Here is a 12540-nt window from a genome sequence, read left to right as displayed (position 1 = left end):
GTAAGTTCTGGGATCTTGTATTACGGAACGAGTAAAGAGACTTGCCGGTAAACGAGATTGAAATAGGTATGCGGATACTAACGATCGAATCTCACGCAAGTAACATACCGAAGGACAAAGGGAATGACATACGGGATTATATGAATCCTTGGCACTGAGGTTCAAACGATAAGATCTTCGTAGAATATGTAGGATCCAATATGGGCATCCAGGTCCCGCTATTGGATATTGACCGAGGAGTCTCTCGGGTCATGTCTACATAGTTCTCGAACCCGCAGGGTCTGCACACTTAAGGTTCGACGTTGTTTTATGCGTATTTGAGTTATATGGTTGGTTACCGAATGTTGTTCGGAGTCCCGGATGAGATCATGGACGTCACGAGGGTTTCCGTAATTGTCCGGAAATGAAGATTGATATATAGGATGACCTCATTTGGTTACTGGAAGGTTTTCGTGCATTACCGGAAAAGTTTCGGGCTCATCGGTAGTGTACTGGGAGTGCCGGGAGGGGTGCCGGGGACCATCAGGAGGGGTATCATGCCCCAAGGGGTCTCATGGGCTATGGGAAGAGATAAACCAGCCCCTAGTGGGCTGGAATAAGTTCCCACTAAGGCCCATAAGGTTTGAGAAGGAAAAAACACAAGGTGGAAAGAGTTTCCAAGTGGGAAGGTGGAATCCTACTCCAAGTAGGATTGGAGTAGGACTCCTCCACCTCCAATTTCGGCCAAACCTTTAGGTTTTGAGGCTGCCTCCTCCCCTCCCTCCTTCCTATATATATTGGGGTTTTAGGGCTGATTTGAGACAACTTTTGCCACGGCAGCCCGACCACATACCCCCACGGTTTTTCCTCTAGATCGTGTTTCTACGGAGCTCGGGCGGAGCCCTGCTGAGATTAGATCACCACCAACCTCCGGAGCACCGTCACGCTGCCGGAGAACTCATTACCTCTCCGTCTCTCTTGCTGGATCAAGAAGGTCGAGATCATCGTCGAGCTGTACGTGTGCTGAACGCGGAGGTGCCGTCCGTTCGGCACTAGATCGGAGCGGATCGTGGGACGGATCGCGGGACGGTTCGTGGGACGGATCGCGGGGCGGATCGAGGGACGTGAGGACGTTCCACTACATAAACCGCGTTTCTTAACGCTTCTGTTGTGCGATCTACAAGGGTACGTAGATCGGAAATCCCCTCTCATAGATGGACATCACCATGATAGGTTTTCATGCGCGTAGGAAAATTTTTGTTTCCCATGTGACGTTCCCCAACACTACGTTGCTTTGCTTGGAACTGCACCAGCTTACCGCACCCCCATTAAGAATAAATATGTATCCGGTTTGTGACTTAGAGTCATCCGGATCAGTGTCGAAGCTTGCATCGACGTAACCCTTTACGACGAGCTCTTCGTCACCTCCATAAACGAGAAACATTTCCTTAGTCCTTTCAGGTACTTCAGAATATTCTTGACCGTTGTCGAGTGCTCCACTCCTGGATCACTTTGAAACCTTCTTCCCATACTTATGGCAAGGCTGACATCCGGTCTTGTGCACAACATTGCATACATGATAGACCCTATGGCAGAAGCATAGGGGACGACACTCATCGTTTCTCTATCTTCTATAGTTACTGGGCATTGAGACTTACTCAACTTTATACCTTGTAACACACGCAAGAACCCCTTCTTAGATTGTTTCATTTTGAACTTCTTCAAAACTTTATCAAGGTATGTGCTTTGTGAAAGTCCTATTAGGTGTCTTGTTCTATCTCTATAGATCTTGATGCCTAATATGTAAGCAGCTTCTCCGAGGTCCTTCATTGAAAAACTCTTATTCAAGTAATCCTCTGTGCTCCCCAAAAATTCTATATCATTTCCAATCAGCAATATGTCATCCACATATAATATTAGAAACTCTATAGAGCTCCCACTCACTTTCTTGTAAATACAAGCTTCTCCAAAAACTTGTATAAACCCAAACGCCTTGATCACCTCATCAAAACGCTGATTCCACTCCGAGATGCTTGCACCAGTCCAGAAAAGGATCACTGGAGCTTGCATACTTTGTTAGCATTCCCTGGATTGACAAAACCCTCGGGTTGCATCATATACAACTCTTCCTTAAGAAACTCGTTAAGGAATGCTCTTTTGACATCCATCTGCCACATTTCATAATAAAAAAATGAAGCTATTGCTAACATGATTCGGACGGACTTAAGCATCACTACACGTGAGAATGTCTCATCGTAGTCAACTCCTTGAACTTGTGAAAAACCCTTTGCCAAAAGTCGAGCTTTATAAATGGTCAGATTACCGTCCGCGTCCGTCTTCTTCTTAAAGATCCATTTGTTCTGAATAACCTTTCGGCCTTCAGGTAATACTTCCAAAGCCCATACTTTGTTTTCATACATAGATCCTATCTCGGATTTAATGGCCTCTAACCATATGTTGGAATCCGGGCCCACCATTGCTTTTCCATAATTCACAGGCTCATTGTTGTCCAACAACATGATTGACAAGACAAGATTTCTATACCACTCAGGAGCAGTACATACTCTTGTCGACCTACGAAGTTCGATAGCAACTTGATCCGAAGTTTCATGATCACCATCATTGGCTTCCTCTTCAACTAGTGTTGCCTCAACAGAAATTTCTTTCTGCCCTGCGCCACCATCTAGTTGAAGCAGAGGTTCTACTACCTCATCAAGTTCTATCTTCCTCCCATACAATTCTTTTGAGAGAAACTCTTTCTCAAGAAAAGCTCTGTTCTTAGCGACAATCACTTTGCCCTCGGATCTGAGACAGAAGGTATACCCAAGTGTCTCTTTTGGGTAACCTATGAAGACACACTTTTCCGCTTTGGGTTCCAGCTTTTCAGGCTGCAGCTTTTTGACTTGAGCATCACATACCCAAACTTTAAGAAACGACAATTTTGGCTTCTTGCCATACCACACCTCATATGGTGTCGCCTCAACGGATTTTGGTGGTGCCCTATTTAAAGTGAATGCAGTTGTCTCCAATGCATAGTGTGACAGCCCGATGCCGACGTTCCAGAAGATTCCCCTTCTATTCTGTTTTCATCGTGTGTCTATTTTCTTTTGTTGCATCATCATCGCATCATTCGCATCATCTGCATTGCATCGGCATATCCGTTCCCGCCAGTTTTCAAACTTGCCTCCGTTGTTAGTTGCCGGTTCGCGTCGTTGTCCGTTCTGAGCTCGACCACACGCATGCACCCGCGGCATCGTCAAAACCCTGTTTTAAAAGTGTGTTGAAAACTTTCTATGATCGAGGTGAAACTTGGCATGCGGTCGTGACTAGTTATAACTAGGCCGCAGTCCAATTTCGTCGCGATCGGAGTCCGTCTAGTACCCGAATGGTCCACCGTAGCGGCACCGTATTCGGTCTATCGTCGGACGTTTGTCGGTGTTTTAAAATGCGTTGCCGCGTCGAACGTTCCCCCTCTCGTCTCCGGATATCTACACTACACGGCCTCGTAACCGTTCCCGCGTTCGGAATCGTCGGAATCCGACCGCACAGTTGGATCAGGAACGCAATTCCGGGTAACCTAGCCCCCTCTTTTGTTATAAATAGACCCCCAGTGTATATTTTAGACAACCACCCCAGCCCCTGCATCGATTTCCGTGCCAAACCCTAGCCGCCACCTGGTCTCTCTCTCCTTCCTCCAGCCGTAGCCGCCGCGGGCCCGCCCAGGCCCATCTGGAGCCCGTCGGGCCCGAACCTCAGCCGCTGCCGCCCCGAGCTCCCTGCTCCCGTCACCGAGCTCCATCGCGCGTGCCTCCCGCGCCCCTAGCGCCGCGCCCGAGCATGTCGCCGGCCGGTGCGCCCCCGCCGCCACCGCCTTGCGCCTCGCCGCCGCCTCTCCCTGCCAGCAGCGCTCGCCAACTCCGCCCCCCCGTGCTATTCCTTGACCGGAGCTTGCCCGCCGCCGATCTCCCACGCCGGCCGCCGCCTCGGTCCGCCACCGCCGGGAACGGAGTCCCCACGGCCGGATCTGGCGGATCCCGCCGGTTACCCCGCTGCCAGCGCCTCCCTTCGCCGGTCCAACGGCCGCCGCGGAGGTCAACTGTCACCGCCGGTTCCTGTGGCCGTGCGGGAGGAGCACGACAGCTCCGCCTAGGCCTCCTCGTCGACCAGGCCTGCCTCGCCTCGCGCGTGGGCCTCGCCTTGCCCCTCCATCGGCCCAAGCCAGCAGCTCCAGGCCGGCCCAAGGTAACCTCGGCCCTCTAACTTTCGCTTAGGCGCATTTTTGTTGTTATGCGCCTCAGGTTTCGGCCCAATAGAGCTTAGTAGATTTTTGTTGTCTTGTCTTGCTTGTATCTTGTGATCTATAGCTCTTTTGAGGTTGGTGCAATGGAGTTAGTTGTAGCCCTTGTGTTTCTCTAGCATGATGTAAATTTTCATGCCATTTGGAATCCTGTAGCTATTGGTTTTGCTGCTGTCAATATGCCTTCAGATCGAAAACTGCACTTCCATGAAGTGTTATTTTCACTAAGTCTGAAATAGTGTGTGAGATGCCATTTTGTGACTTCTTTCTCTAGTGATCCATGAAGCCATGCTAGTTGTTGTTAGTGGTTTGTTGTACTACTTCTTGCCCTCTTTCGTGTCATGCCTTGTTTGATTATATTTGAGTTGAGTAGCTCGTAGTTGTGGGGTGTAGAAAATGCTATGTGGCTGATTTTGGCAGATTGTACTCATTTCTTGTTTTGCTCGTAGTTTTTGAACCATAGCTCCGATTCGATCGTGTCCTACATGAAACTTGCTTAGAATCTCGTGTAGTTTCATTTTCTCTTGCTGGTTGTATGTTTTGAAATGCTTGTGTCCGTTGTTGCACACATATTGCATTCATGCCATCATATCTTGCGGTGCTTGTATCTTTTGATCCGTAGCTCCGTTGGAGAAGTTCTCTATGTGTAAATTGCTTGTCTCGATGCGTAGAATCACGTGATCCTATTTGTTTTGCTGTTTAACAAATAATTAAATGTGTTAGTTCAGATCTGGACAGAATTGTAAATTAACATGTGAGGTCGTCTCGGAGGTGCTATATGACATTTCCGACCTCACTTAAAATACCAAGATAGGTAGATTAATTGCGCTTCACCTCTTGCCATGTTTAATCGCATTTAATATTGACGTGTACCTAATCGGGATAGAACAAAATAAATAAACATGGAGTTTCGTCAATATGCAACTCGTTGCATATTGAACTTCACTTAATGTGTAGCGTTTGAGTGTTGTGAATGGTCATGCCGTGTCTTGCATGCGTTCAGCTGCTCATGCATCATTTGTGTTGTGCATCGTGTGGTGAATATCTGTGTTGATGCTTGTTTCCGGTTTCCTCCGTCTCGATAGAGTTCCGCAAGCGTGTCGGATGTGAGGACCCGTTCGACTATGTCGGTTCGTCTACTTCACGGAGTCGTTCTTCTTCCAAGCGGGATCTCAGGCAAGATGACCATTTCCCCAGATACCATTACTATCATTGCCATGCTAGTTTTATCGCTTCTCTCGCTTATGTCTCGTTGCCTACCACATGTTAAATATCAGCCTCTCAACAATGCCATGAAAACCTTCAATCTGTTCAACCTAGCAAACCACTGATTGGCTATGTTACTGCTTGCTTAACCCTGTTGATAGCGTTGCTAGTTGCAGGTGCAGATGCTTCCATGTGAAAGCATGGGTTCCTTGTTATATCACCATAGTAAATGCTATTTAATATAATGGACCTATATACTTGGTACAAGGTGGAAGGCTGGACCTTTCTAGCCTGGTGTTTTGTTCCACCTTTGCCCCCTTAGTTTCGGCTACCGGTGTTATGTTCCATAATTGAGCGCTCCTAACACGATCGGGGTTGTTATGGGGAACCCCTTGATAATTCGTTTTAGATTAAAGCTGGTCTGGCAAGGCCCAACTTTGGTACCACATTTGCCTAATCACCTGATAAAATTGCATAGGGACTTTCCGGACCCCGAGGATAATTTAATCAACCCCCGGGCCAGTGCTCCTCATGAGTGTTGGTCCAAACTAGACAGAGTGCAGGGGCCACCACGGGGCAACTCGAGGTTTGGCACCTGTAGGCTTTTCCATCCATCGTGTACTGAGAACGAGATACGCGGCTCCTATCGGGTTCGTCGACTCGTCGGGCGGCCTTGCTGGATTACTTTTACCTTTGAGGAAATATCTTGTGCATCGGGATTCCGGTGATGCTTTGGGTAATGTCAGAGTTGAGGCTTTCCACTAGGGAATCCGACGAGATCGCGAGCTTCGTGATTCAGGATTTCTATGCGGCTTGTGGTAATTTGTGATGGACTAGTTGGAGCACCCCTGCAGGGTTAAATCTTTTCGGAAAGCCGTGCCCGCGGTTATGTGGCAACGTGCTGAAGGATTGAAAACCAGAACTTCTGAAATATCTTTAACACTCATGATAGAAAGAGAGAGGAATTAATAACAAGATAGTGTGAAAAGAATCTCCAACATGGGAAAGAATTACAAGCATAAATAGGATATGATGAACACGGACAACTGAATGAATTCACCGGTAAGGATGACAAGAATGAATGAATATGACACGAATCTCCTGAGAATCTTCACAATGAATCACCGGATATGATACGGAATAAAAGATAGCTGAAGCATCACTGAATATAAAGGCACTTGGATGAAAATTGAATCACTAAGAAAAAAGGGCGGGAGGGTGGGGAAAAACGAAGACAACTTGAGACAGATGAGATGAACTCCGGAATAAAGAGAGAATGATCTTGCAAAATTGGAGAGGATTGAGTTCACTTGGAGAGAAACACACCGGTTGGAAAAGAATTAACATCACGACTCTGGTTGACAAAATTGATAAGAAAATTGATTAAGCAAAAGGATTAGCACTCTCATATGAATATGAGAACATTACTTAGAAAAGATCTGAAATCACCACTTGACAACGAAGCAACTTGAATTACCATATTCCAACAAAAACAAAGGATGCGGCTTATGAAACAAGCCAGAACAAACTCATGAGAAAGATTTCGTCCGATATTTTCGTGGACAGGATCGCACGGGCTCGATTTTACAGTAGCCATCAAGTGCAAGGCAGTGCACCCGACATACGAAGTCTCCCCGAGTCGTAGCAAGCTACAAGGACTCTTTAAGACACAACGTGTACCGCTATAAGTCGACCGTGAACAAACGAATCCACTAGATGTCGAACCCCAACCTAACATCATGCATTTGTTAAAAGATTGTCCTATAAGCAACTACTTGAATTCCCACCTATGAATTCCCGAAATATCTGGTCATGCAATCTGGTACACGGATATAAGGAGTAATATCACACAACTCCTATACTAACCCGTCACCTGTATCACATCCATCAACACACAACCATAATCTCGGACCTTCATCTACAAAAGACCCTCGTGATCACAACGATACAAAGTATGGCAGTACTCCCAAACAATCGGCACCAGTACTGGGGACATCGGGGTTATCTCGCCACTACTAGTATTGAAGCAATTACGAACATCCTTCGTCCTGAGATATTAACAAATCTGAATGATAACGATGTGCTCAAGAATCCCGTGGATCTCAACTCCCCTGAAACTCAAAGCAGATAGGAGGCACCAAGACAGAACTCCGTCACATCGGCATCATATAGATTCCAAAAATATCCGCGTGATCCTAAAAAAAATTGAGTGAGAAGAGGAGTAGAATTAAATTATTACGTCAAGATTCCTCACCAGAGAATAGAAGAGGAGAAAAAAGAATCCTACTCTCCGATATATAACTAGACTCAAAGCAGTTTTTCACTAGACTCGACTCGGCCAAGTTCGATCAATCAAGGGGGCACCTAGGTCGGTACTGCTCTGATACCAACTTGTCACGCCCAAGATGCGACCCTATCCTCAATTTGGCATGAAGGCCTCGTCAGGGATAGAAGCGCATCTCATCGTGTCGCAAGAATGGATATCGTTACAAGTACATGTACGGAAAAGAAGAGATATATATATATATAGAATTGGCTTACACTCGCCACAAACTACATCAGAGTCACATCAGTACAATACATAAACATCATGAAGAAGAGCAGGGTCCGACTACGGACAAAAACAAACGAGAAAAGAAGAACAACGTCCATCCTTGCTATCCCAGGCTGCCGGCCTGAAACCCATCCTAGATCGATGAAGAAGAAGAAGAAGAAGAAGAAACTCCAAATGAACAATCAACGCGCTCGCGTCAATAACCTTTACATGTACCTGCAACTGGTGTTGTAGTAATCTGTGAGCCATAGGGGACTCAGCAATCTCATTTCCAAAGGTATCAAGACTAGAAAATCTTAATGGGTAAGGTATGGTTAAGTGGTGAGGTTGCAACAGCGGCTAAGCATATATTTGGTGGCTAACTTACGAGTACAAGAAATAAGAGGGGGAAGATCTACGCATAACAAATGTGAGTACTGATGATCAAATGAATGATCCTGAACACCTACCTATGTCACACATAACCCCACCGTGTCCTCGATCGGAGAAGGAACTCACGAAAGAGATAGTCACGGTTACGCACACAGTTGGCAAGTTTTAATTAAGTTAACTTCAAGTTATCTGGAACCAGTGTTAAACAAAGTTTCCACGTTGCCACATAACCGCGGGCACGGCTTTTCGAAAAGATTTAACCCTGCAGGGGTGCTCCAACTAGTCCATCACAAATTACCACAAGCCGCATAGAAATCCTCAATCACGAAGCTCGCGATCTCGTCGGATACACTAGGGGAAAGCCTCAACTCTGAGATTACCCAAAGCATCACCGGAATCCCGATGCACAAGATATTTCGTCAAAGTTAAAACTAATCCAGCAAGGCCGCCCGACGTGTCGACGAACCCGATAGGAGCCGCGTATCTCGTTCTCAGGACACGACGGATGGAAAAGCCTACAGGTGCCAAACCTCGAGTTGCCCCGTGGTGGCCCCCGCAGTCTGTCTAGTTTGGACCAACACTCATGAGGAGCACTGGCCCGGGGGTTGATTAAATTATCCTCGGGGTCCGGAAAGTCCCTATGCAATTTTATTAGGTGATTAGGCAAATGTAGTACCAAAGTTGGGCCTTGCCAGACCAGCTTTAATCTAAAACGAATTATCAAGGGGGTCCCCATAACAACCCCGACCGTGTTAGGAGCGCTCAATTATGGAACATAACACCGGTAGCCGAAACTAAGGGGGCAAAGGTGGAACAAAACACCAGGCTAGAAAGGTCGAGCCTTCCACCTTTTACCAAGTATATAGGTCAATTATATTAAATAGCATTTACTATGGTGATATAACAAGGAACCCATGCTTTCACATGGAAGCATCTGCACCTGCAACTAGCAACGCTATCAACAGGGTTAATCAAGCAGTAACATAGCCAATCAGTGGTTTCCTAGGTTGAACAGGTTGAAGGTTTTCATGGCATTGTTGAGAGGCTGATATTTAACATGTGGTAGGCAACGAGACATAAGCAAGAGAAGCGACAAAACTAGCATGGCAACGATAGTAATGGTATCTGGGGAAATGGTCATCTTGCCTAAGATCCCGCTTGGAAGAAGAATGACTCCGTGAAGTAGACGAACCGACATAGTCGAACGGGTCCTCACATCCGACACGCTTGCGGAACTCTATCGAGACGGAGGAAACCGGAAACAAGCATCAACACAGATATTCACCACACGATGCACAACACAAATGATGCATGAGCAGTTGAACGCATGCAAGACATAGCATGACCATTCACAACACTCAAACGCTACACATTAAGTGAATTTCAATATGCAACGAGTTGCATATTGACGAAACTCCATGTTTATTTATTTAGTTCTATCCCGATTAGGTACACGTCAATATTAAATGTTATTAAACATGGCAAGAGGTGAAGCGCAATTAATCTACCTATCTAGGCATTTTAAGTGAGGTCGGAAATGTCATATAGCACCTCCGAGACGACCTCACATGTTAATTTACAATTCTGTCCAGAACTGAACTAACACATTTAATTAGTTGTTAAACAGCAAAACAAATAGGTTCATGTGATTCTACGCATCGAGACAAGCAATTTACACATAGAGAACTTCTCCAACGGAGCTACGGATCAAAAGATACAAGCACCGCAAGGTATGATGGCATGAATGCAATATGTGTGCAACAACGGACACAAGCACTTCAAAACATACAACCAGCAAGAGAAAATGAAACTACACGAGATTCTAAGCAAGTTTCATGTAGGACATGATCGAATCGGAGCTACGGTTCAAAAACTACGAGCAAAACAAGAAATGAGTACAATCTGCCAAAATCAGCCACATAGCATTTTCTACACCCCACAACTACGAGCTACTCAACTCAAATATAATCAACCAAGGCATGACACGAAAGAGGGCAAGAAGCAGTAGAACAAACCACTAACAACAACTAGCATGGCATCATGGATCACTAGAGAAAGAAGTCACAAAATGGCATCTCACACACTATTTCAGAATTAGTGAAAATAACACTTCATGGAAGTGCAGTTTTCGATCTGAAGGCATATTTACAGCAGCAAAACCAATAGCTACAGGACTCCAAATGGCATGAAATTTTGCAGCATTCTAGAGAAAGACAAGAGCTACAACTAACTCCATTGCACCAACCTCAAAAGAGCTACAGATCACAAGATACAAGCAAGACAAGACAACAACAAAATATAACAGATTCCAGACTTGGAAATATTTCAGCACCTCCAAATCAGCACTATTTCTAGCAACTTGAGAGGAAGCAAACCACACCTAAACATGCATTTCTATTGCAACCAAAAATACCAGGGGCTAGTCTAAACACCCAAGAACAACTCCCTAGTTGAAAACTCCATCAAACGAAGCACGGAATAAATCCTACGAAATAAACAAAAGGGCATCACGGAAAAATATCGCACGAACTAACTTGCTCTAATGCTAAAAATAATTGCATGATTTTTCTACCCCGAAAACATATAAAATATGTGGGGTTGCATCACAAAAAAAATGCCACACATAAATGCGAGAAAATAACCTATACGAGGGAAAATAAAATTAGCGGCAATCCCTACACGCAAAAATACGAGTGACCGCTCTAAAATACATAGCAAGAGGGTTCCTAGAACATGGGCATTTCTAATACGGCATTCGGTCTATACGGTCTTACGCGAAAATTAAATACGGGAACTATACTATCTAGACAGCTCGTAAACCTAGGCATACGACACGTCAAACAACGTCAAATAAATATGCAAGTTGTGAAATCATGTTCTACTCGCAAAACTACCCCAAAACTATATACAATACGTCGTGATCCGATTTACGGTTAAAAAGATACGAACATTTTAATAACCGTCTATTTCTGGAATTTATTAATTCCGAAAAAAAATCTACTAAGCTCTATTGGGCCGAAACGTGAGGCGCATAACAACAAAAATGCGCCTAAGCGAAAGTTAGAGGGCCGAGGTTACCTTGGGCCGGCCTGGAGCTGCTGGCTTGGGCCGATGGAGGGGCAAGGCGAGGCCCACGCACGAGGCGAGGCAGGCCTGGTCGACGAGGAGGCCCACGCGAAGTTGTCGTGCTCCTCCCTCACGGCCACAGGAACCGGCGGCGGCAGTTGACCTCCGCGGCGGCCGTTGGACTGACGAAGGGACGCACTGGCGGCGGGGTAACCGGCGGGATCCGCCAGATCCGGCCGTGGGGACTCCGTTCCCGGCGGTGGCGGACCGAGGCGGCGGCCGGCGTGGGAGATCGGCGGCGGGCAAGCTCCGGTCAGGAAATAGCACGGGGGGCCGGAGTTGGCGAGTGCTGCGGGCAGGGAGAGGCGCGGCGAGGCGCAAGGCGGCGGCGGGGGCGCACCCGCCGGCGACGTGCTGGGGCGCGGGAGGCGCGCATGGTGGAGCTCGGCGACGGGAGCAGGGAGCTCGGGGCGGCGGCGGCTGAGGTTCGGGCCCGGCGGGCTCCACATGGGCCTGGGCGGGCCCGCAGCGGCTGCGGCTGGAGGGAGGAGAGAGAGACCAGGTGGCGGCTAGGGTTTGGCACGGAAATTGATGCAGGGGCTGGGGTGGCTTTCTAAAATATACACGGGGGGTCTATTTATAACAAAAGAGGGGGCTAGGTTACCCGGAATTGCGTTCCGGATCCAACCGTGCGGTCGGATTCGGACGATTCCGAACGCGGGAACGGTTACGAGGCCATGTAGTGTAGATATCCGGAGACGAGAGGGGGAACGGTCGACGCGGCAACGCATTTTAAAACACCGACAAACGTCCGACGATAGACTGAATACGGTCCGCTACGGTCGACCGTTCGGGTACTAGACGGACTCCGATCGCGACGAAATTCGACAGGCGGCCTAGCTATAACTAATCACGACTACATGCCAAGTTTCACCTCGATCAGAGAAAGTTTTCAACACACTTTTAAAACAGGGTTTTGACGATGCCGCGGGCGCGTGCGTGTGCGCTCGGGCTCAGAACGGACAACGACGCGAACCAGAAACTAACAACAGATGCAAGTTTGAAA

Source organism: Hordeum vulgare, chromosome 2H, assembly GCF_904849725.1.
Source record: "Hordeum vulgare subsp. vulgare chromosome 2H, MorexV3_pseudomolecules_assembly, whole genome shotgun sequence".
NCBI lineage: Eukaryota > Viridiplantae > Streptophyta > Magnoliopsida > Poales > Poaceae > Hordeum > Hordeum vulgare.
The sequence above is the reverse complement of the archived record's forward strand: the minus strand, read 5'-3'. Positions refer to the sequence as shown.